Consider the following 26261-nt stretch of genomic DNA (forward strand, 5'->3'; position numbering starts at 1 on the left):
CAAAAGCATATGCAAAGGGATCTAAAGAGCATTCAAACATAACACAGCTTCCTTTTTCTTCCTTTCTTTCCTTAAAAGCAAGAAGCGTGCAGGATTGCAAAAACATATCATTTGCCAAGAAATGTACAAACTACAGCTCATGAAAAACAGTGAAATAGAGACCCGAAATTCAAGGCCAGTGCAAGTTCATCATCTTAACTGGAGATCAGAAAATTGGCTCCTAAAGTAAAAAAAAGAACATCAATTCCATTTTTTCCTAAGAAAACCATTTCCTACCAACTTTGAAAACAAGAATGCCTGCAGTGATCTGACTGGACTCTCTGTGACGGTTTTGGCTTGGCTCCCTTACCCCTCCTCAGCTGGGTGGCTAAATGTGAGTCTAACCACGAGGTTCCGAAGGTTCTCTTCTTATTAACCTTCCACTTCATGCTTCCAATTTTAGACAGGAGTAAAACCGTCTTTCAGAAATTTCACTTATTCTTAGTGACTTCTGAGGTGAGAGTTCACATTTCTGTCCATATCCCTGATGCTAGACTATTGCAGAAAGACAATACTGAGTTAATACACTGGACAACACAGAGTTAATATATTGGGTTTGGCCTTTTTCTACTTTCCTTGGGGGTTTTTTTATTTATTTATTTTTTAGAACCATTCCAAGAGCAGCTCAATGGCTCCAAAAGTGGCATAAACTCTTGCCCAAATTTTGATGCCTAGACACAGAACGAAATACCAAGATGATCTCTTAGATGCAAGATCTGCAACGGCAACCTGCAAGCATCCGTCGTGGTGGGACAGCATCATGACTAATTAGTACCTTCATCAAACGCTTGGTGCCAAGACCATGCTGTCACCATGGTCCACCAATGCTTGCGCGTGAGTATGATGTGAGATGGGGTGAGAACTTAAAGTCCCCTAACTGCTCCTGAAAAACTGTCCTCCTTCCAACTAGCTGCTCTTCCAAGCCACAGGACATTTTCCAGCATGGTTATGAGCACCACCTCAGTCTGGGCTGTTCAAGTTGAATCTTGCCTTTGAGGAAGCAAGAAAAATTCTCAAGGGAAAAAATGAGATTTGGAAACTAAACGTTTTGTAATCTCCTGCCACACAATTTGGCTTTCGGGCAAACTTCCAACCCTTTCAATAGCAAAAAACCAGACAACTACACTGTGTTCTACCATCTCCTGGTGTATTAAGACCAAAGCATGATACAATACCACACACATTTAAAAAGCTGTACAAGCAGAAGGGAGTGACGTACCCATGCACAGCAGTAGAGGAGACAGAAAACATACCACATGAAATAAAATGGAGCCAAAATAACTACTTCTGTTACAAGAAATTTATCTTCTCGTGTTCCCCTACCGAATTTGGCATGGCTTTCCTGGCACAAGGAGCACCCGGGTGATCTCCAGTGCTGCTGCTAACCAAGATGACTCTCTGCATCAGGAGAGCCTGGCTCGTCCAGGCTTTGTGATAGAAAGGGCACAAGGCAAGGAGAGAAGAAACACCGGCAAAGCCGACCAGCAGCACTAAGCACTACGACACGCTCTCAGATACGACTGGGCTATTGCACTGCTCTTATCAGCAGATACAAGTTCAAGGTCAGCCTTGATGCACTTACTGAAAACTGACACTGCCTGCATCCTGCAGTCACAGCACAACTTCAAATCAAGGCTCCCAATTATTGGTAGTAATTTTGTTTATTATTGCAGGGCCTCAGGACAAACAAAAAAGGAGCCCCATTGTGCTCAGCATTGTATAAAAATGGTTAATTAGCCTCTTCACAGGCTGTTCCCTTGAGCTTCTTTTAAACAATATATTTTCAAATATAAATTCAAATTTCAGAATTCTAGAAATCAGTTCCCTGAAATTTGTTTCCATAAACAATTAACATGACTTTGCCTTTCCAAATTTCAGCTGTACACCAAACACTTAACTCTTTTGTTTAAGAAAAATTTGTACTATAAAATCTCGGTCCTTGGGATGTAAATAGATTTTTGCCCTTTATTTAAAGCCAGGATTTGAACTAAAATTTTCTCTCAACTACGTGAAAGTTGCAAAATAATTGCTTTTCTGTTGTTTCTCTCCTCCAACTACAGTATTTATATATGAACACTATGTATCACAAATGTACAGGACTATTCACAAATTGGAAAAACAAACTAAGAGTTGAGTTTTAACTCAAATGCTATACAAATTGGGCTATGAAATTTGAAGCCATGCTAAGATCTCATGAATGCAGCAGGATAATGAAAGCAGCCCATAGCTAGACAAGAGGAATACCAAGATTGCTACAGCAGTGAATGCAGGAAAAGATGAACAAAAATTTTGGAAGGAAAGTAAAGCCTCAGGCTTTTTCCACTTTCTCTGGAAGCATCTGGTCATGTACATTATTAGAGATGCCGAAGTAGTTGTACCCCTGGTCCAACCTCCCATACCAGTGCTTGTATGCTGTTCTCAACACTAGCTAGATTCAAAAGGTGAAAGGAAAAAGTGGCATGTGAGGCAAGAGGAAGGCAGCCCATCCTTCTGAGAGTCATTCACCCATGGTATCAAATCTCCCCAACCTGTCAGCGGATGGGTCTTGCAGACCAGACCATCACTTGAAAGCATTTTAAAACCATTTTCAAATGCAAATACTTTCCACTGAGTCTCTACCTCGCTCAGATTTGTACCAATAATTTAGAGGTCATCAGCTATTACATTCTATTACCTAACCCTTCAGACGCTGCTTTATTTCTTTTTACTGCTACTGTTCACTGATGTTTCCATTCACCTTTGAAGATGCCTGTTTAATTTAGCTGGATTTTTAGACCACACATTGGATTACTTTTCCCCCAAGCTTATTCTAGCAATTTCTTGGCAATAAATGATATTTGGATACCCCACAGAAACTCCACATCAAATATTGATTACTGTTATTTCCATTACCATAGGCTAAACCAGTTAGGTCCTAAGAACAAATTAAAGAGCTTGCTTCCACGTTCTGGTCCTTTAGAGGAAGGGCACAACTATTCTCCGTAACAAGGTTGATGCTGACACAGAACCAAATAAATGCCCTAAAAATGGTTATTTCTCTGGCATGGTTAAATAAATAAAATACAGTAAACTACTTTGCATGCAGAGGACAAAATCAATATAGTTTCCATTCAGGCAACAAAAATTATAGCATATTGCTCTACATACATACATACTCTTCGTTTAAGGTGGAGTTTCCACAATTCCCCTCTGAATACCCAGCTTTGCAGCATGCACCTCTCTATAGCATTCACCAATCTCTGCTTGACGTTAGTACTAAACAATATTCATTAAGAGCGTAACACTAAAGTGCAACATGTAAGTAAATCAAACTCTCAATGCTCTATTTTACAAATTTCATGGGCCACTGGGGATAATTAAAAGGGTAATTATATAAAGTTGGTGCAGTTTTGAGACTCAGATGACATTTTCTGGTTTAAAGCACTTGATAATCTGGTATTTTTCTACTAAGACAGTCTTTTTGTACTTTTATGGTCAAGCAGCATAAACAAACAAGAACTGTTTTTCGAAGTATTTCAATTCTTTTTTTCTCTCTCTTCCACCACACTGTTTTTCTTGATCAATACCACTCACTAGTAATTCCTAAAAGTCCTACATTAAGATATCAAGAAAAACGAAACCTTTTTTAAAAAAAAAAAATCACTGATCACCACAAAATGATACTGAGCCTCAAGCCTGGTTTAAACTGTAGCTCTGAACAAAAATGGTATTGCTTTGGGTGTTTACAGTGCTGGAGTGCTGTTTGGTTTGTCACTGTGTTTAACCACTGCTCTAAAGCTAGCAAAGTACATTACTGGTAGTAACAGCTCATGAAAAATACAGCGAAGAAACTGCTAGTGGCAGAAGCATTTAACTTTCTTGTTAGCAGCCTCCCCCATGTGGCACTTTAGCACCAGCAAGTTGTTTATTATGTTCTGTGCCAGGCAAAACTGATTAAATGGGGCTCTTAAGAATCAAAGCGTTATAAATTCATGGAAATACAGCAAGCAATAAATTCCATGGAATTAAAAGCTTACTAGTGCTATTAGCATTTCAGGGTGTTTGCATTGTTAATAGTGATGTGCAAAAATGATGTTCCTATAAGACAAGGCAAACCAACAGAACGTATCCTTTAGCTGCTACATTTTTACATAATGTCATCATTACTAGTAAATTTTTTCCCCCCAAAACTAAAACGCTCATTAATGTTTTAAAGAAAAATCTGAACCAAAGGTCTATAGACCAAAGATTTACATCCCTAGTAAAAGAAAAGTACTATACACAAGACATAATGCCGTTATGACTCTATGAAAGAGCTGGAGATGCATTCCCCAAAGCAGAGGTCTGCCCTGGCTTTTGGGAGCAGGCAGCAGGGTAAGGCAGGGTGACATTGCTGACATTACGGGGACACATAACAACAAAACAACTTGCTAACAATCTAGTAAGTAAATTCAACGCATAGTCATTCGTAAGACCAAAAAGAAAGGGCAATCTAGTTGGACCTGGTGGTCAGTAAATCCGTCAACAGCTCTCCAAAGAGCCATCTTTACTCCGGGTCGCCCTATCATCATTCCGTGGGAATGACTCTCGTGGCAGGTGACTAACTTCTCCATCGTTACTGCAGAGCTCCACACAAACACCAATGCCAAGCTGGTATTAGGCCTTCCCTTATGCCCATCTGTTTGCAGGTAGCTGATAACTTTGTAAATGGAATTCCTTTCAAGCAGAAGCTTGGTAAGGAAGACGCTTTAGGTATATGGCTGAGCAGAAGAGGAATGGGACACACTTCCCAAAACTGCAGAAAAATTAGGCCTTGCAGAGTTAGTTCAGTTTGTTGTCTTGTTTTGTTTGGGGGGGGGGGTTGTTGTTGGTTTTGGGGGGGTGTTGTTTGGGTTTTTTTGAAGAAACAATTTGTACCTTTCCGAATTGCTTGAACACACAGCAGCCAGATAGCGTAACCTGCAATCTCCTCTGGGGAGCAAGGGGCAAATCTGGCTCTCATTGCAGATGGGAAAATCAAATCACAGCCTTGTTGCCACAGTTAAGTTTTGACATAGGATAAAGAGCGTATTCTGGATGGTACATCATGCACAGCTGGCAATGTACAAAATCAAGAAAAAACAAGAAAGCTTTGTCCAGAACAGTACCCATGCCACAGAGTGAGTCAGCTGCAGAGGTAGGAAACGAACCCCAAATCCTGACTCGTGGGCTCAGGCCCTGCGCAAAGCACAAGTTAACAGCAAAAATCCTCTCCCAAGATTGAGGGGGTTGACATTTTGTTTGCCTCAAGCAAAACAAAACAAAGCAGTAGGTTCTGGACTGCTCAGAGGCACGTTGTCTTTTTGATGTATGCATGTCCTGGCAGTCACACATCTGCATCAGGAGAGAAATAGCCCAGTTTTTTTGGCAGTTTAGTCCTTTTCATCTGAAAGTTGAAAATACACTGCCGTTGAACCTTTGCAGCTCTGGGTTCTGCATATAAAAAGCAGCTGCTGAATACATGCAGGGAGCGAGGGCTTTTTCTTAATGTTTGAACAGTTCCAAGTTCAAACCCATTAAAGTCCAGGTCACACCGGGATCATGTCACTATTAATGCATCCAGTTACACGCTGAGAAAAACCCAATATAAAACCATGATAAACTCTAGTTCCCCTGCAGAGATATCTAAGGTCTTACCCAGATGATGCCACAGATCGCTCTTCATGGGCGGTGACCAGACAGGATGTCAATGGCGGAGGACAAAATCTGGGAAAGTCTCTTTACAGTTGTTTTTAAAGAGAAGGTCTCCTCAAATGTCCACAAAGCTTGTTTGGACCTTTTTTTCCTCCTCCTCTTGGGGGAAGAACTTCTTGTCCCACCGATGCTGTCTCCTACACGTCACAGGTTCCCACACAACCTCCTCCCACATCACCGGCAGCCCACCCTCCACCACACTTCATGAAGGCACTGGGGCCAAGCGTGATGAAGACCCCTAACTCCATGCTCCTTCTCCTTTTGGGAGCAGATCCTCTCTGCAGACAGGCAAGATCTCACTTGTTCTTGGGGCGCTTCATGCCTGGCCAACTACCTGCTGCCCCAGGAATGACAGCAGCAGGGAAGCAGACAACTTGGGACAGGCCAGCTACTGCCCCAGCCACGCGTGGAGGTACTCTGGGGGGTCTACCCTCTGCAGATACCTGGTATCTCGTAATACAGCTGATAACAGCTCCACTCTTGCTAAGAGGGAAGACAGAGACACGGGAGAGGAGACACAAGTGGGGAACTGAGGGTATGAGGCCTTATGATGGTAGAACACACAGGGAGTGCTCAGGGCTTCCCCTTGTTGCATGCAACCAACTGGTATGGTGGTGCGTGGAGAAGGCCACTGCTGGCTGAGAGAAGACAGCAGGCAACAGAGGGAAGGAGCTGGGAAAGCACAGATTTACTTTAAGGGCTGAACAGCTTCTCCTAATGTTCTGTAAAAACCCAACATCTCAACAAAAACGTACCAACTGCCAATATTCCCAAGCAACATACCGACCAGAAAGTTTGCTCCCCTACAACAGTCCATCAGATGTCCAGGCTGGACAGACCTATGCACATGTATCTACCCCTTTCATGTAAGGAGTGGATAAGATTCGGTGGGCTGGGACAGCGGATATCTCATGGACCACACTGAACACCTGTGGGTCCACAGACAACCCAAACCTGCAAGGCAGCAGCGAGATGTGTGCTGACACGGCAATGCGCGAGACACTGCAGACAGTCCCCACCACGTCTGCCGATCGCTGTGGATGACAAACCCTCTGCAGCACAAGGACCTTTCATCCCACATCAGCAGCTGTTGAGGATCCTGAAGAGTCTAGTACTAATCCAACAACACCTACGCTCTAGATAGGAGAGCGAGAACGGATGTTTCTTCTGAACAGCGGTCGCAGACTTGCTGAGGGTGCTCAGACCCCTTGTATCTAAAAGCCTTCCTCTCCAGCAGCTTCTGGCAGGGCAACTTCAAAGACAGGTCCCTCGAGTGATGATGGAGTGTAAGTGACACTGGGATGCAGGTGACGTCGCACGGCACCACAACGCTGCCTCGTCCCGCCCAGCTGGGAATCACTGCAGGAGTTTGGCATGAGTTTCAAACACAGCCAGGTCTAGTAAAACCCAACGATTTACCCAGCTCCCCTCTGAGCTTTCCATCCTAACTGTGCTGGGAAAGGAGGAAAAGGACTTTACTGGACTTTTTGACCTTATCAAGTATCTAGAAAATACTGTGGCTGATCTGGATGTATTTCAAACAGAGTTAACCATGGCAGCTTACAGAGCGGTAATGCTCCAGCTGGCCTGTATATCGTGAACATATGACATGCTAACTACATAAACTTTGAGAGAATTAGCGAGCGCACACTATACACGTGGGATTTACACTATGCGCATGTTGGATTTGCACTATTCTTCACACAATTTTCTGAAACTTATTACAGGGTTAATAAACTGAAAAAAATCGTGAACGCTCTGAGATTCAAGTTGTATGATTTTTTTAAGAGAATAACTTCAATATTAAAACTCAAATTATCTAAAAAAAATACTGCCTCATACACTTGAATCTCATTGAGGAGAAATTTAAAAAAGCCAACGTCTGCATTTTTACACTATAGTCTTTCAGTTATTCAACTTTCAAAAGGAGGACAGGCCAGACTCTCCTTTTAACTACATGAATGCAAATCCAGATAATTCTTTCAGTTTTAAATGATGTTTTGACTAATTAATATCTTTTTTCTCCTCCAAAACATGTATTTATCTGCTGTGAAATCAAAGGCAGAAATGAATTGTTTTAAAGATAGCAGAGAGTAAATAACAAGTTTGAAACCTTGCAGCCTTACCCTGGCAATTTGTCTCATATAATTGACTCAGCAGACATGCTTACAATTCCTTACAACTTTTACAAGACCTCCTGTGGGCTTATTTTAACGTTCTCCAAAACTGAGCTCAGAGCTTTGAATGCTCTAAGCAAGTAGCACCAAAAGCAATCATCTCTCCCTCCTTAAAACTAAAGGAAACAAACAATAAAAGCACACAATTTTTTCTCGCTGGACATCAGATCTTAAAGAGGAATAAAGACGCAAAAGAATTTGCACTTTTTCAGAAGTAATTTTTCTGTTCTTTTCCAATAATAACATTTTTAACAATGTTCAATTTGCATTCAATAAGGCTTTAAAAGCAAAAGTTTCCCAATAAAAATTATCTTTTCCCATTACTGGAATAAAATTTAAACAGAGAAGGATGACAGCAATAAAGCAAACAGAAACTATAAAAATAACTACATGACATGCTTCCAGTTAAAAAGGGGTTCAAAAAATCCCCCTCCTCCCCAAAAAAGGAAGTGGTCTCATTGCCTATATTATTGATTTATGCTGTTGTTGGCTTTTAAATGTAGCACCTTCTATTTCTAAGATCTTTAAAGACAATTACTAATGTCACAACTGCGTACCACTGTTCCATTGGCGGAAGTGCCCCAGTAGCAGGAAATGCTGTGCCCTTCCACAGGCGTTTCCTTCCATCAGTGGGATCCACTAACGCTTAACATGTCAGAGGATTAAATTAAACACTTATATTACAACTAATATGGATAAACACAGGGGCTATCAAAAATAACGAAAAGGGTATGACAGGAGAATAACAGTAGACCTGTTACTCAAGAGATGCCAATTTATCTTTTTTTTGTTGTTTAAAAGGGGTAACAATTCTACTTTTTTTAAAAACAAAATAGAAAGAGATCATCATATTTCAACAAAAATCTATTTTGAAAAGCCGAATTATAAACTACGGATATTAACGGTTTGCAATGGAAATGACGTCAGAGTCTTAGTTACAAATGTCCAAATGTTTGTGCTACTCTACTAAAAAAATAAACAGTGAGCTCAGAGTCAGAAATGACCCTTTTGAGCAATTAAGCAGTATGACACAAAACACACTGAAAAGTATACGGCCAGCAGAGGTAGGAGAGCCCCAAATTAAAATTCACAGATTGCACTGGGAGAAACACTTAGCAATTAAACATCTTGGAGGTGGCGTCTGAAGTTCCTGCCATTAGCAGCACTGAAAAATGCTTTCATATGTTGCAATGAGAAATATGGGCGGGCAACCAGGGCCAAAAACTTTTTTTTTTAAATGCCTTGGCTTTAGTACAAGCTACCAAATAAAAAGGGTGGCCTCCTGTAATGCCCACTGACATCACTGGTCTTGTAACACTGCCACTGTAAAATATGGTTGCTACTGCTGTAGGACAGTAACTTAAGTATGCCAGAAGATATACTTCTGGTGTGGTAGAAGGCAACAGGCAATGACCTAAGAGATGACCAAATAAAAGATGAAATATGCAATATGAATCTATTTCTGGTGTCATTTTCTTACATCTCCAGATTTTTTAACACAGAAGAGTGCACCATCTTTGCGACACGAGTTTTCTGAAGGCAGGTTTCAAGCCTGCAAATCTACAAGTGGTTCTTGCACTTGTGTTGAGAAGCAGGCATGGCTGTGAGATGCTAACAGACAGCAGTGCCGTGTATTAAACCCCATCAGCCTATGTGCACTACCAAGTTGCAACCACCATTGCGTCCACTGGCCCAGCAGCGTAACTTGCACAAGGGCAAGTTCCAGCACAACTCCGAATTCAGAGTTAAGTCATTTGCCTGCTTCAGAAGGCAACCTTGAAACTGGATCTTTCCATCACCTTCATTTTTGTGTTTGAGACTGCGCATGAGTTCAGGCTACCTGACCTGCAGCCCATGCCTGGGTTCTGGAGTAATGAGGACGGATGCTGTTCCTACCTATGCCATTCCCAATCCTTTCCTCGCCCAAGCTATGATAAAATGCAGCATGTCCTGACATATTATCCAGCTTAGTCTTGAAGAACCAGGCTGGAAATTGCATAGTCTGCACTGCATGGCGTATTATGAGCCATTTCCTTGGTGTACCTGTAGTTAGGCCAAGGTTAAAGATGAACACAGCAATGTAACTGTTGATCACGTCCATAGCAAAGCTTCAATCAGTGTAAGAGTTGAGAGGCTGTTCATGGACCACTGATGACACAAGAACAGGCTCCAACTTTCTGAACACAACTTTTACAGCACCCTTTCCCAAACTGCTCAGGCTGACGAGTCCAACCAGCTTCAACAGCACGGCCCATCACTGCAACAACAACAACAAAAAATCCCTCACAGACACACCAGTGCCTAGCATGGGATATCGTGTCTCCCTCTTGGGGTGCACATGGCTTAAATTTCCTCGTACACAGAAGGGTAGTGGGAAGAATTCAAACACCTGCCAGCAGCAGGGATGCTGCAACCCTAAGTTCCATGATGGCACTTGCCAAGATGGCCATTTTTGCATGAAACTCATTAGATGAGAAAGGTTGGGCCTCCTCTGATGACAGCTTAATGGACCTCACAGCACTTCTTAGCAACTGCTGAACATCAGTGCACCCTTTATGGCTGCTTAATCTGCAGTTACAACCTTCGCATGTTGGGCCATTTTCAATATATGCAACTGTGTTTGATCTGTGGGTACCGATTAGGCTCGTGGTTTCCAACCCTAGAGGTGCACGTGACCCACTCAGCCTTGTGCTTCATGTTCTTTACAGATTCGAAAAGGATGATGGTACTTTGAACGCATGTTAAGTAATAGAAATCAGCACTTGCATTTTACTGAAGATCATATCGAGCATCTACCTAAGCTAATGGAAGAAACACTGCAGGATTATGCAAAATACTGGCCAAATCTTGCTCACTTTAGCAGTCTTCATGAAGACCAGAAGGATCTGGTCCAAAAGCGTCAGATAAGAGGATCAAAACCTGCTACTGATCATCTTAAAGCTGAGAAACATATTTTTCTACCAACCCACTTGAAGATTTATAATATATTAGGGAACATTAAGAAGAAGAAGAAAAAGAAGAAAAGCTAAATGGGCCAAAAGCAAACAAAAGAAACATGTTCTCTTGAGATTGCTAATGCTGGCAGACAATAGCGCAGAAAGAACTCCTCTGACAGATCTTTGAAGTCTTCAATACAGCATGCTAGTGGTCCATGTTAATGAGATTTGCTCAGATACTTTTTAAATTATTCCAAAATGTCTTAATCTATTCTCTACATCTTCTTGACCCAATTGCTTCAGAAAAGTCACAGTTTCACCCATCTCCGGACTAAGCTTTTCATTCAAATAGGTAAGGTCTTCAAGCAGTTTGTGTTTCCAAAGGCCCACACACAACCTTTTTAGGGTTTACCCCAGAACATGCAGGTAATATTGTCATTTCTATTACTACAGATTACAGAAACACTTTGCGCCGCACTATACCTTTCAATTTGAGTAACTCAAAGGTCTTAACAAGTAGGATATTACCACCTCTCCCAACAATCCGAAAGTAAATAAATCCAGTCTTAGATGTGGCCTGACAGACACTAATCGCTCCAGCTACATGACTACCACCCCACCAGCAAGTGAGCAGCAGGCATCAGTGGGGGTCTCCCAGACCCCTATTTCCTGCTGGGGGTGATACAAGCACTCATGCAAAATGCTTCCCGTACAGCTCTATAGTTTGGGCCTGTTGCAGAGAAAACACTGGAGAAAATGTCCAAGAATCAGGTTGTCTGCTGCATTACAGACTTTCTTACGAATGCACCCAAGTCGCAGGACCCACGTTCAGAAATAGCCACACACTGCATCTTCTAGGAATGATGGCTATTTCTGCTCTGTAACATGCTTTAAGACCACTAGGTCAAAAGCAAGAAAAGTCAAGGTGTCAAACTCAGTAAGGGAAACATCACCCTACTAACTTCCCACCACTTGACGTGCAAGAATCACTGCCACCCAGTCGGTACAAAAAAGAGGAGTAAGGACGTCACCAGCACATCTTCTGGAAAGTCACTAGCAAGGAAGAGCGCTGGGGAGAAGCTGCACACAATGTTGAGCCCTTCATAAACAGAAACTTCTCTGAAAAAGTTTGTTTCAGGGCTTTGACTTGTGCCTGGAGCTCTTCCTGCTATGGCCAGCGAAGCTGTGACACAGCAACATGCCAACCCGGTTTGAGAGTTACGTCTCTTCCTGATGAAACGAAGTGGTGGGACTATTGGGAAAAAAATTATTTTCTGTGTCCCAGAACCACTTCATTTTCCACATAGACAAACTGCACAATCCATTTTTTGTATTGAGCTTAGGAAAAAAAGTCCTTCTGACCTTTCTCCTGGCTTGAAGGGAAGGGAGGAGAAAATACACATATATGAAAAAAGTTAAAGCTCAAACCCACAGATTTATCTGTTGATCATCTCATTCGGTTCTGAGTTACAGAAGGCAGCTTCTGGTTTATTATCAATATTTAATCAGCATTTAACTCTGACAAGCATTAAGATTTGAAATTTTAAACTAAATGCAACTTTGCTAAATCCTTTGTGTTGATTTTTTCCCCGTTAAAGGTTTTCTAAAGGATTCTATCTTTGCTATCTTAAAAGTCTGCGTCTTTTGTTATCAATAATGTACAACTTTAGTAGCATGTTTTGTACTTTTCAATTTTTCAGCATGCAAGCTATCCCTGATTTACAATGCTCACTGAATTGTGTTTGATTATTGAAAATGCTTTTACATACATTGAAACAAATGACTGCTCCTGGAAAACTAACACTGTTGTCCATAATTCTGTAAAAACACGTTTCCCCTTCCTTCTCCCCAAATCAAACATTTCAATTCAAATTCTTACTTTGAGGAAAAACTGGCATATAAGTAGGCATTATGCCTAACAGTGCTAAATAAAGGAGAATGTAAACATCTTAATTCTGAAGGTTTAACCATCAAAGCTCCTCGCTGTATCTATTCTGTTGTTTGCCCCTCTGTTCAGGGCTCTTTGGAGCTCACAGAAAAAAAGAAAGCAAACAAAACACGCAGTATAAAAATCTATTCTACCAGCTCTGTCCTGCATCCCACTCCGCATGCCTGAGGCCAGGCTCGCACGCAGTGCTGGGATGCCCGGGGCCACGCGGCCGCTCCTCAAGGAGTACAGAGTCCTGCTCTGTAACTGCACTGAGCGGCTTAACTGCTAACTCAGAAGATGGGATTTCACCTGAAATTAAGCTATCAAGCAATTGAGCTCAAACTCAATCAACCAAACCCTTAACCTTCCCTGTTTCAGTGGCACTGCTCTAATTAGGACTCTATCACTACTTCCATTACTATCTCCTATTCTCATGGTTTATTATCTCGGCAGTTTCAATTCTCACCCAGTTGAAATTTGACATCCAGTTTCTTGGAACACATATCATTCATTATGGCTTTATTTTATGAAATATGTTGCAAGATTATGGACCGATCTGGCAGCAAATAGGTTTTAGTTGAAAATGGCACCCCTCAGCTGCACGGAAGCAGGACAGAGCCGAACCTTCTCAAAGAAACAAGTCCTAACATTAAAGGACACATTGAACAACTCATTTTTCATCAAGCCATGAATTTTGCTGTGCAGTTTGAAAACACATGCTTGAACATGCATCCCGCTTGCCTACACCGTAGCTGACCCATGGTTCTCCAGTCCTCAGGGTCTTCCCACTGAGCCCGATCAGCTTCCAGGAGACAGAGTTTGGCTGAACGCTACTTACCAGCTCTGCCCAGGGGTGTGGGGTGAGACTCAATAACCTATGATACTCAGGAGATCAGACTGAAAAATCTGATGGCCTTTTCCAGTTATATATTCTACGAATCACCCAAACTGCTTACTGTTGAAGGATGCGTGCCAGAGGGTATGTCTGGCATGCGTTGTGCCCTGACGGTAGCAATACAAAATATATCTGCTTTTGGAGACATGGCCTACAAACTTCAGGTGAGTCTAGAGGTAGTGGTTTGCATTTATCACAACCAAAATTCCTAATTTTCCTGGGTCACATAGCATTATGGCCATGCATGAATCGTGCCTCCACAGGAATCCCATTCATTCTGAGGCCCCCTGATGCACCTGGGACTTAAAATTTTTCCCTTCTTCACAAAAACTCAAAGGGGGAACACCACTGCAGGGCAAGGAACCACCACCACCTTAAACTGCAGGATCTGCTTCTTTTTCAGTAGCTGAAATGCATCTAACACCTCATGGGCTCCATCATAAAAAAACCAGTAATATTCAAATCTTGGAAAGGCATGTATCATACAGTTGACATACACCATTGGCATGGTCAAGGACTGCAATATTCACTTGAACTTCATGAATTTCATCCTCACTAAACAGATATTTTTGGCAACAAAGAACTGAAAAAAAAAACCACATCGTCCTCAGATCTATTTTAATTTAAAACAGCAGAGAACAGGGACATTTTTTTCCCCTTGAAGTACATTTTAATAAAATTAAAAATAAAAATAGCTCTAATTCACTCCGATGCATTTAGTCATTCTGTAAAATTCTAAGTTTAAAATGAAATCACCATTTTATATTCAAACAAGGTCAAGAGAACAGCACTAACGAGCACTGACATCACAGCGAACAGCAGCCACTGCTCAACGCTTACATCAGTGTTGCTTGTTGCTATGGTGCTTAACCGACTATTAATTTCTGAAAGAAGGTGATTATAAAGCAGCCATATGAACCTCAGTCAGATGACACCCTTCAGTACCAAACACTGATCTGCGTTACTCTTCTCTTCTGCAAGTTAATTTTGTGAATCACCACTTTTGTGATGTTAATATTCCTTTCAAAGTTGAAACTTTGGACCAGAAGAGAGGCAAGGAGTTAATTTAGAAGCACGGGACTTTCACGTTGCTTTAAATAAAAATCATTTTGCAGAGAGTGGTATTTCTTTCCTTTTCACTACGCTCCAAAAGACTAAAAAGCATGTGTTTTAATTTTTGCAGTGATAATAAGCAATCAAATTAACAGCTAAATTCTGCTCTCCTGCTCTGCTCCACATGCTGCTGCAAATCCAGGAGTGTCTCAGCCTGGGACAAAGCAGCGCTGAAGCTGACTTGACCATTCTCCAGGGATCTGCCCCAGTAAGGTGACCTTGCCACGGGGCTGTGCCGTTGCAGCTCCCAGCCCAGCACCCATGGATGCTGGGCCATGGACTTGGCCACGTGGCCACTAAGACCAGCCAGAGCAGGGTCTTCCCATTCGCACACAGGCTCTGTCCAGTTTCCAAAGAGCCTTCTCAGAACATGGCTGAAAGCAAGAAAGTGCATCTTTGTGGCCTTACTCCTAAAACGCAACTGGACACCTAAACCATTGGCTTATCAGGCAAAACGAGGGTTTAAGGCACAGCGGTGGCTCCAAAAGCTTAGCGGCAAGCCCAACACTGCAATCTTTATCCATATTGCCAGAAGAGCCTTTACTTGTGCAACTAAGGCACACTCCTGGGGTTTGCAGGATCAGATCCTTCCTTCAGACATGCTTCAGAAACTGTGTGCAAAACAGTATCTGTATTTACCTTCTTCAGTTGCTCCTGTAAAGCAATCTTCAGTTACAGCCACCCAAAAAGGTCACTCTTCTTACCCTGCAGAGAAAGAAGGTAACACGCATGACTGCTGGGTCAGCGTCAGCAACAACATCCAAAGCATTTTCATTGGCACCACATTTCCACATACAAACATAAATAAAGCAACAAATGAATCTAATTGTGTTTAATGGTGAATGACTTTCAGAGAGAGTTAATAAAAACAATCAAGTCACAGGACTGCTGCTTATCAGTACCAGCCAGTGTGAGGCTCTTCAGTTTAGCACGAAGAACTTGGTCTTTGGGAGAAAAAAAAAAGAAGGAAAAAAAAAAAAACCATGGAGATGCGACATCTTTGTTCTCTAGCATAAACTTTCTTAATCTTGATGTCTATCAATCTATTTTCAGTTTGAATAATAGATGAGTTCAGTCCTTTGTTTCAGAAATCTGACTATTGTCTGAATGGGTTCTCCTTACTTAAGGCATTTTAAGACCATTTGTAACCACTGCTATTTTAGCTTCTGGATCCCTTCTTTTTTCTCATCGTTTTCCATAGAGACACAGTCCTAGATGAGATTTAAAACTAGCTGCATCTTCCTAATTCAAAAAGTTGTTTACTGTCTTGGGATATCTTCTCGTTAAGCACTACCAAGAGCACACCAAGTATGCCAAGGTGGTACAAGCAGTGGGTATTAAAAAGAGAAATAATTAAAGTGTATCTTTATAAAAAGTAGGAGGGAGAAAACAGCACATGTAGGTTTTTTTTACCCTGTATATTACTGCATCTTGTGTACTCTCTCTTATGCAAAAGAGTATGTAATCTTTTAAGAAACATGACAATCTGCCACTTTCTGTTCATGTAATTGGGATCAACATATGGTACAAGAGAAAAGAAAAACATTTGTTTATTAATTTAGATCAAGTTACTAACTCAAACCACTAACAGCATTCGGAATTAATTCCACATCAATTGACCAAACACCTTAATAGAGTAAAATTATAATTTCACTGAAATGTTGATCATCTGCTGCAGGGGTGCAGAATAATATGTAATAAAGACAGAAAGAAATACGCAATAATTGGGTGACACAGATGACATCATATGAAACGGAAAGTCAGTGACACGTGGATGTGTAAGACAGAGCTACGTGAAACTCCATTTCATAAAATTCACACAGTGATGTGGAGTTTTGGGGGTGTTTGTGAAACTCATCAAACGGTAAGTTATGCTATTTACATCAGTAGGTGAAGCTTTCTACTGAAGCAGTAAAATACCAACCTCTGGGAAAACTCAGAATCTTCATTAAGGTCTTTCAAAAGAAAATGTACTCATTTGCCATGTATTTTGGAAGGAAAAATGTTTTCACAATGAGAATGAGGCATTACTTCTTTACCATTGAAACCCAATTATTTTTAGCCAGAAAAAAAAGGTTACCTCAAGATGAAATGAGTATTGGTTTTATCTGTTGCTCACTGGCATTTCATTTTATTTCATTTTTATTTTGTTTTTTATGTTTTGAGTGAGAAGCTTTTCACAGTTCTTGTAATGTGGTACCGGAAGATGAGGGGCCAAAATTTGTACGTGTTTGCTGTATAAGAAGCCCTATGTACTTTGCTGGGGTACATGTATAAGGCACTCCTGATTTCTGCACTGTAAAGGACATAACACTACTCCATCATAATAGGTCAGGTCTCACCTTCCTGAGAGTATGTAAAACAATACATCTTTTATGTAAAATACATGACCTTTGACATACGATGTGCTCTTAGATCAGCAACAATAAAGGCTTTTATCCTGCTTTGCTGCAGGGGTTATCTTGGATTTGACACTTTAAACCTCTCTTCATGTTTATCTGGTTTACAAATTTTCTGGGTATTTGGCAGTCAGATCCTTATTTTGGCAGTATTTTGCAAGCAGACTTCATTTCTACCCTGAGTCTTCATGATAGCGAATGAACCATCTTAAAATGTACTTTTTAAGGAAACTGCTGAAAATTACAGGTTTGCATAAAATGTGCACACAATATCTCTTTTGGCAGTGCTGTAAAAGGCAGGTAACATTTTCTAAACACATTTGTCATACATGAACTGAACACGCTCCAAGGAAACCCGGTAACACTGGCCCACCATTAGCTGGTGGGAGACCAACGCTGCTACTGAGAGCAACACAAGTGGAGTCAGGGCTGAGGAGGATTTCAGCTCTTCTCACAAATAACTCCCTGATTGAAATCTGGACTGCTTTCATTTCTGGTTATTTAAGTCTTGCTACATGCTACCTGGCTTTCAAAAATTTGGATAATATACCACTGAAGTTAAAATGAGCAGCAGAGACAGCTGTTCCCACCTGTGAAAATTTCTCATTAATAGTCTAAAAGTCAAGTATCTCAAAACGTAAAAACACAAATACAGACTTTCCTCCTAAAAATGTTTATATGGGTGAGAGAATTGATGTAGGCAACACACATTCCTTCCATCATGCTGTCTTTAAGATAAACACAAAGTACCATGAACACTCTAAGTGTGCGTGTGGAGCAAACAAAGAAAAAATCCCATCCTACCAAAGCAAGACACTTCACTACACTCCTATTTGCCCCCCAAGGAAAATGATTAAAAATGATTAAAATAGAAAACCAAGCCGCAAACAAAAATCCACTTTGCGAGCAGCAGTAGTCCTGCTGTCTCATGAGTGGAGGGAAGGTCTCCAAGCACCCATGTCCCCTCGGCTCGACTGGCATCCCACATGGGGAACAGTCCGTGCAAAACTACGTGCCCTGCTCAGATTTTACCAGATCCTCCTGAAAATGTGAGGTTTGTTCGCCGACTGCCTCAGTTTACTCACCAGCAAGATGGGTAAACGCTTTTGTAACACATTTTTAAATCCTTGGATACAAAGACACTTTTAAAAAATAGCTGTTTTCAGCAGGATTTTGGAAAAACAAGTGGGAATAATCTTAAAAAGATCATGACCTGAGCCAGTGCCATACCCTTTTCAGTTGACTTTAAGAGAAAGCCCCCTTATTGCTCAGGATCGGGTCCCACCTATTCACCCGGTACCAAGGGACCAGACAAGAATATCAGAGGCTTTGCCATTATACCTGCTGTCGGGCTGGACCTTGTAACTCTTTTGATCCCACAACACTTATTTGACTTAGTGGTCTCCTCCTTCAGGGCAGGGAGGTCATTTCGGGGAGGCTGCAGGGTGGAGCCCTATCTCCAAGTGATTACTGCAAAGCCAAATTTAACCAATAATATAAAGACTATGCAGAAATAGAGAGCATTGCAGAATTAAAATCTACTTAAAACAGTAACATTTTTACTAAAATCTAAATGAGAAGAGCCTTGGGTATAGCCAAAAATAGATTAACAAAGACCTTGATCCCACACAAACTGGCTGTAATTTTACACAGGAAAGTAGAACACCAGTTGAGCTGCACCCCTGCTTAGAATTACGCGCATACATTTTTTTTGCCAGTGTCCCAGCCTTGCGAAGCCCACAATTCATTATCAGGAATCTAAAGTAGCAAAGGTATCTCCCCTTCAGTACCTAGAAAGCACACTTTTTATTAACAACAACAAAAAAAAAAAAAGAGAGCACACATGCACACACACGATAGCACAAGAAAAAATTCTCTGAAATTTGATTTCTATTCATTTTTCTTATGTAAGACCAGCTGAAATATATTCAATGTGTCTGATTAAAATATTTACTACAAGACTTCCTGAAAGCTTTAAAATATCAAACTTGATCATCAAAATAAGCATTTCTGTGCAGTAATTTCTTCTAAACAAAGTGAACCATAACCAGCTAATACAGCTGTTTCCTTCCCTTCAAAACTCCTTGAGTCACATTCAACTGCATACAGGGTGAAATATGAAATATGTCCTACTATTCTCATAATTATTATTTTCTTGTCCTGTGTGGGAAAAGATGCAGTCAATGATTTTGCCAACTGTACATTTGTAAGAGGGGAAAAAAAAAAAAAAAAAAAAGTTTTTCATTTGGTATTTGGCTAATCCCAAAAATACAGGATATACACTGATCATGAAGAGCAACATCTGGTATCAGGCAGGCTTGTGGGCCCGATCCTGCACACAGGTTACTCTTCTCACCCGGTGCACTCGGTTGGGTTACTTGCACTAATACACACAAATCATATGTAGAATTGCTTTGAGGATGGTCAGTAGCTGTCTGTTTAGTTCTGTTGTACCTATTTTATCTTATTTCTAAAAAAATCTATTAAACTAAATATCTTAAGTAGTCTGAGGGAGAAATATTTTTTCTGACCATTATCAAGGTGGCTACTTTTTATCGTGCAGCGTATATTAAATCTCAGGAGGCACGGTAGAGGAGATTTTTCTATACCAGGAGTCATTATCACCTCCTCAGAAAGTGAAATGCAGGTGAACAGTAAAACTGCGAGGGACCAAGTGCACTTCTTCCACCTCGCTTTGAAGAGGGGGAAATGGATTTGGTACAGGCCAAAACACAGGGATATTAATGCTCGCTACCTTGCTGCTTCTCGGTGGAAGGAGGGAGCAAATCGTACTGTATTTTCATTTTCAGTCATTAGCAGGCTGTTCAGAATCTCTGGCTGGTGCTTATTATTTATTCTAAACAGAAAAAAAATAAAATAAAAATAAACAACAGCACGAGGACAAAGCTACGCACAGCACATTCTCCATTTCAAAATAATATTACCTTTCAAGTCCACCGTAACCTTGGAAAAGAATCACTCGATGTGCGCCAATGCTACGAAACTAATCACAATCCATTCCTCCCCCGCTTTTTAATAGCTCTTATAGGAAATATGGGTACAGTTAATAGACAAGTTAAGAACAGCTCGCTTCCAGTACGGAATTTGAACCGCGACTCCAAGTCCTGCATCTTTTAATGATGGATTGGTTATTTGCCTCGCACGAGTCACTTTGCATAACAGAGCTGGCCCTCATTGAATTCATCAGACGTAAAGACCATCACACGTTCCCAGAAAGTATCAGACCTGTCAAATGCCCCATCAAACGATGAGAGGCCATCTCTCTGGCGCTGAGAGCCAGGAGATCAAACGCTGCCGCCTGTTTGGCGCTCGCCACAGCTTCCCCCTTCCCTCAAAACAACGCTCCCCGCCTCAGCGCCAGCCTTCACCGTTCTGTGCCTGCGCCGCACCTCTCCTCGGGAAACTTGACCTCTCCGAATCCAAGCCGCGGGAGGAGCACCCCCCCCCCCCCGTCCCCGAGCCCCCTGGAGCAAGGGCTGCAGGTGCGGGGCCGCCGGGATGGCCGCGGGCAGCCCCACCGCCCCGGGCCCGCTTACTTCTCAGGACTCGCGCGGGTCCGCCCGGCACAGCCAGGTCCCGCGGGGAGCCCGGCGGGTCCCCCTCAACTCGCGAACGTCCATTTCCACACACACACACACACCCCCCACCGCCGCCCCCCCGCCAGCGCCGTGACCTGCCCGCTCTCCCGCCCGCCCCACCGCCACCTCGGCTCCAGGCCGCCCCCGCCGCGGGCGCCCAGGCCGCGCCAGCCCCCGCCGCCCCCCGGGCCCGCCCGCCCGCCTCCCCTCAGCAGGGGCAGCGGCGGCGGCGGCGGCGGCCGGGACTCCTGGCTCTTACCTGACAGGCGAGCGATACTCTTGGTCATGGTCATGTGAAAATATTTCCGAGGTATCCTTTAACAGCCTTTAAATATTGAAGCCTAAAAACAATATTTGCTGTTTTACCTTTGAAGCTTGAACAAAAGCTTTGTTTTAGCATTTACCTCGGTGTGCAATAAGAGTTAATAATCAAATCCGTCCCAACCCCCACAAATGTTAAACAAAAAGATAAAAGAAATGCAAATAGCTATTGTCATGGAAAGTTAAAGTACCTGTCTGTATTTTTAAGTGAAAACTATTATCTCTATCAATCAAAATTTAAGAATACAATAGCACTAATCACACAAGGTGCTTTGACTGAGGTACTTTTCCTCATAAAAAGTTTTTCTTTTTTTTTTTTTTTTAACCGGTGCATAAAAGTAATACACTTACAATTAGATACGGTATTTGTAATTTTGTTATTAAAAACCCTCAGCAGTCTTATTGTTAATAAATGCCTCTGTAGGCTGATTTGTACCCAAGACCAAAGTCCCTACATATTTTAATAAGGTTGGTGAAATTTTATTCAGATTCTCACACTTTCCAACATGTGGTGGAACAGCACACTCTTCTGTTTGAGAGGAGTTACTCAAACGAAGGAAATAGTTAATTGGTAACCAAAACTACTACTTCTGGCCTCGCTGCACATTTTCCACATTTCTCCAAACGCTGTCTGTACTACAACCGCCTGCTTTGAAGACGTGCCCTTTGTTATCTTTTCTTTAATTTTTGATACCAGTTCCCCCTCATCGGACTCTGATGTTCTCCTGATACAGCCTACATTACACACACAGGATACATACATTGTGCAGGCACACCGCGTGGATTTTCTCGAAAGTCATTTTTAAAACTAATTTGTCCAGGCTGAATCAGAAACCGAGCTGCGCAGTTAATAAGTGCAAGAGCGAGCGACAGTAATTATGCCTATACTAAAAGAAAGAGCCCGAGATTAAAATACCTATAAGTAAATAGTTAAGCCAGGATGCCATTATGCAAAGTCTGCTCTCAGGGAGGGATGTCTCCCACACTGAGGAGCAATAGGACTGTCATTTTTTCCCCCTGCAATATCAGGTTTCCTTACTCTACAGTTCTGGTACTCTGCATCATGGCTAACATCTCTAGTGTGCTATTAATATCAATGAAGAGACGATTCAATTTCCACATAAGAAAAACCTTCCTATTACAGCGCAGACATTCTAGTGAGGACCCTTGCGAAGGAAACAATAAAGACCAGAGGGTTGGTGGGGTTGGTTTTTTTTTTTCCCCTCCTCTTTTTTTTTTTTTTTGCTGCTGCTTTTGCAGTTCTGCGTTCCACACTGTTTGAAAGCTTTTAGCTAACAATGGAAGCATTATCTTCAGGATAGTTACAAAACAGGATTTGTTAGTACAAAGAATAATAACACCGAACTCATTCCCCCCCCCCGCCCCCCGCAAATACCTGTCTATTGCAATACGGCATTTAGTACTTTATTCAGAAGTATATTCCAGAAACACCTGTATTCTTGATCTAATTCCCTACAACAAACTCCCTCAGCGGACCAGGTTTGCTTAAGGAAGTTTGGACGAGTAAAAACAAACCAACCAACCAACCAAACATTTTGTGCATTTATAAAATGGAACAGAAACAAAAGTATCTTATTCTACCGGAGTGCAAACTTACCCATTAATGAGGCAGAAAAAGGCTTAGAGCTGTACAGTAATTCCCAACCAACTGCAGAAAGTTGAGAGTTTGAAAACACTAAAGCACTTTTGACTATCCAGCCTTTCTGTGCTTCAACACTCGCTGCAGTGTAAGGAAGGACTGAAGGTATGTGGTCTAAACACAACAAAAGCCACTGCCTTACTGTAGATTAAATATGCAGGAAGAGGCCCCTTTGCATAAACACAAACACTCAGCAAATGAGTAACTGGCTCAAATCAGACGCCTGCTGTGCATTCTACCTGTCCTGATCTCTGACAAGCTACACAGCTTGTTTAAGGGGATAGGAGCCACAAAATCAAATCAAATCATAGCGCTAAACGCTTTGCTCGTATAATAGTAAATAACAACAGCACCAACAACTCAACGCCAAACGTTCATTTCTAGTCTAAGCATTCCTCTGGCAAAGAGCTGAATCGTGTGCTATGCCTGCTTTGGCTCAGCCACCCATCTTGCCAGAGCAGAAGAAACACAACCAAACACCACCTGTAAAATTCATTTTCATTAACTGTGCTGAAATCCAATACGTTCCTGGCCCGGTCTTTTCTTAACGAGGATTTTAAATTAATACAGAGACTTTTGGTTGAACTGACAGATGAAATCTGAATTTGCTTTTACTGTCCCTGTTTTGTTTACTACATAGAAGACATTCCACACCCACACCTATTTTAGCGGTTCTGAATCACTGCATAATGTGCACCTATTTACTAGTTTATTTGGGGAAAAGGAAGAAATTTCTGAAGTTTCCCTTAAAAACATTATTTTCAAAATACTACCGTCATAAAACTACCCCTCCAAACTATATTTACTTCAAAAAACAACTAAATTAGAGACTCTGATAACCACCGAGCACCTCTAAGCATTTATTATTATAATTGAATATACATAATTATATACTGTGATTTACTCTTGCTTCTAGAAAAATAAATTATTTTTCAGTCTCGTTTATCCTTCCATTCCAGAAATAGAACGAAGCAACACAATTTTAAAGCAATTGGAATTCACCAGTGTCCCTTCCTAACTTAAGGAGTCAAATCACATTGACCTCTTATTGTAAGTCCTAGCTACATGTTGGTTTTGGTAATTTAATTATTTTTTAATAACTTGCAGTATTAAATGATTGCTATTGAAACACAAATATGATTATACTCCTCTGCCTTACTCTCTTGTGCTCCAGACTACAGCGTAGCATGGACGACACGACTGCGTCCAGCACCGAAATTTCATTCTGAAAGAGCACTTACATGCAGGCAGACACAGGGAAGATTTGGGCTTTCAAAGATGCAACACATATTTACTGGATTCTCAAGCATGTGTCACAGATTATTTCAAAGGATACCGGATATAACTCACAGTTTTAATGCGGATCAAGCGTGTTCAGTTCCACTGAGCACTCGTACAGTACGGAGGGAGTTTCTACTTTTCCTTGGATAAACTCACCACGTCAAAGCACAATAAAATCGCTAACATGAGCTAGTCAAGCCTAACAGGATAAAAATCCTCCACGAAAGAATCCTGCAAGAAATTTTAGAGCCCCTGTATCATTCACCATTTTTACATCGAAATGACCTTCCAAATAAGGTGTCAGATAATACGGTTCACATAGATGATAGTGATCTAACCTTGATGCAAATAAACCATAGAACAAAATTTAATCAGTATATCACTGTGTAAAAGCCTTTGTCCATCCCAATGGAGCTTCTAATGACTGTTTTGGCAGTTCTGGCTGGTAGTTATGCCTCCCTGCTCATATATATCTCATACTGGTTGAGCAAGCTAATGGAACTGCTGTTAGTGGAATCCAATATTAATACCCTGCATCGTGCAAAACTGGATGCAACTGAATATATTATACAATTACAGGTAGTATCTAATTCCGTAGGTATTAGATACTGGGCTCTAAATTAATATTTTAATAGAGAAAGTGAAATAAATACTACATTTCAGGTAAGATATCTATGAACTCTGGATCTGCCAGCCTTCCTGCTGTAAGCCTACTCTATACTCACACAGAACAGACACAGGACCCTAACAAAAATTGGCAGGCAAGCTTTAGATGCTGAGTGACACATACTGATGCACAGAGTCAAAGATGTCATCTTCATGCAAGCTCCACTAGTTATGAGCTTGAGAAAAAAATGAAACAAAAAAAAAAAACCCCACAAAACAAAACAAAAAAAGGGGGGGAGGGGGGCGGGTGAGAGTGGAGCGAGACCTCCAGAAAATAAACAGGGTGTACAGTTTCAAAGGCTACAGACACAGACATTTCATTGTTCAAGCCAATTATCAGTGGAAAATAATAACAACAGATGGATTCAGAGTCACTGACTTTTCATATGCACTTCATCTCTGCACAACAGATGATGAAATGCGAGAGCTATCTCGGAAAGGCAAAACATCTTTCAGTAAAAGAACTCTATACTCCAGATGGGGACCTTCTAAGGCAGCTGATTATCTTCTTATAATGTTGTAAGATAGACTTACTAAAACATTTCAAGAACTGATCAGATAGGATGAGCACAATGGCATCATTATGAGGAGTAAGTTGCTTCAGCCTCAGACTTGCAACTAGTCAGAGATTTCAGTAGGGTCAGATCTGCTCGTTCCCCATTTTCGCATCAAGTACCGGTTCCAAAAAAAGGGCCCGAAGCTGCTGCTTGCAGCCTGGGCAAAACAGGGGCTCGGCTTTGCCCGGAGAGGGGATGCAGGCGCGGGGCCGCCGAGTCAGCGGCGGCATGAATTGGTCCCCAATAAAAGTCCTGCCGCTGTGAGAGGGGCGAGCCCGCTCGCCTTCTGCAAGCATGCCGTTTCACACGGGGACAAAGGCAGAGGACAAAACCTATTCACAAGCACGACTGTTTCCACTATAATTGCTAGATGTAAAGGGACCTCGTCATCCAGGGGCCTGCAGCAATGTAAATGAGGAGCAACCTCAGCTGAGTCAATGGAGTTACACCCACGAAAACTGGTGTGAGGCACAAATAAGATATAAATTCTTTCTTACAAAGCCTTTACAAAAACTCATCTTTTTATGGGAAATAAAAATTTGCTTTCAAAGGGAAATAACAAATACATGTAAATTTTGGTGGTTCCGGTGATAAGCAGTTCCAACAAATGTCACAAACACCCAGTGAAGAACCACCTACCTAGCACAACCTTCTCCCACTCAACCTGAATACCACAAAGTATGTGTTTTTGATCACATGAATCAGGTACACCACAATCTCAAAACTTAAAAAAAAAAAAAAGTAGTGGAAAAATTAGCTCATTAATCTTTAAGACAACATTTCTTTAATGGAAGAATACTACATAAGTAGCGCATTAAAACGAACTGGTTGCCATTTCCACAGTTTCTTCTCCAAAACACTGCAATGAAAATTTAAAAAACAACACGCTCTGTAAATCAATATCACATACTGAGGGGTAGCAATACACAACACACACACTGAACTTGCACTTACTGCTAATTTATTTCACAAGTTA

General features: G+C 41.5%; 1 protein-coding gene across 3 annotated transcripts in view; it reads right to left on the reverse strand.

The window, feature by feature from the left end:
• The window catches only part of FOXP1 (forkhead box P1), a 392435-nt gene that overhangs the window by 212518 nt on the left and 153656 nt on the right, over window positions 1-26261 (reverse strand). For 2 of the 3 annotated variants that reach the window (XM_052779067.1, XM_052779070.1), the window contains exon 3: window positions 15442-15507. The gene's annotated coding sequence lies outside the window, so the exon portion shown is untranslated. Of the gene's footprint in view, window positions 1-15441; window positions 15508-19956; window positions 20421-26261 lie in introns of those variants that run through there. The other variant, XM_052779068.1, reaches the window with a different exon arrangement.

The sequence above is a fragment of the Harpia harpyja genome, chromosome Z, assembly GCF_026419915.1.
Source record: "Harpia harpyja isolate bHarHar1 chromosome Z, bHarHar1 primary haplotype, whole genome shotgun sequence".
In the NCBI taxonomy this organism is placed as follows: Eukaryota; Metazoa; Chordata; class Aves; order Accipitriformes; family Accipitridae; genus Harpia; species Harpia harpyja.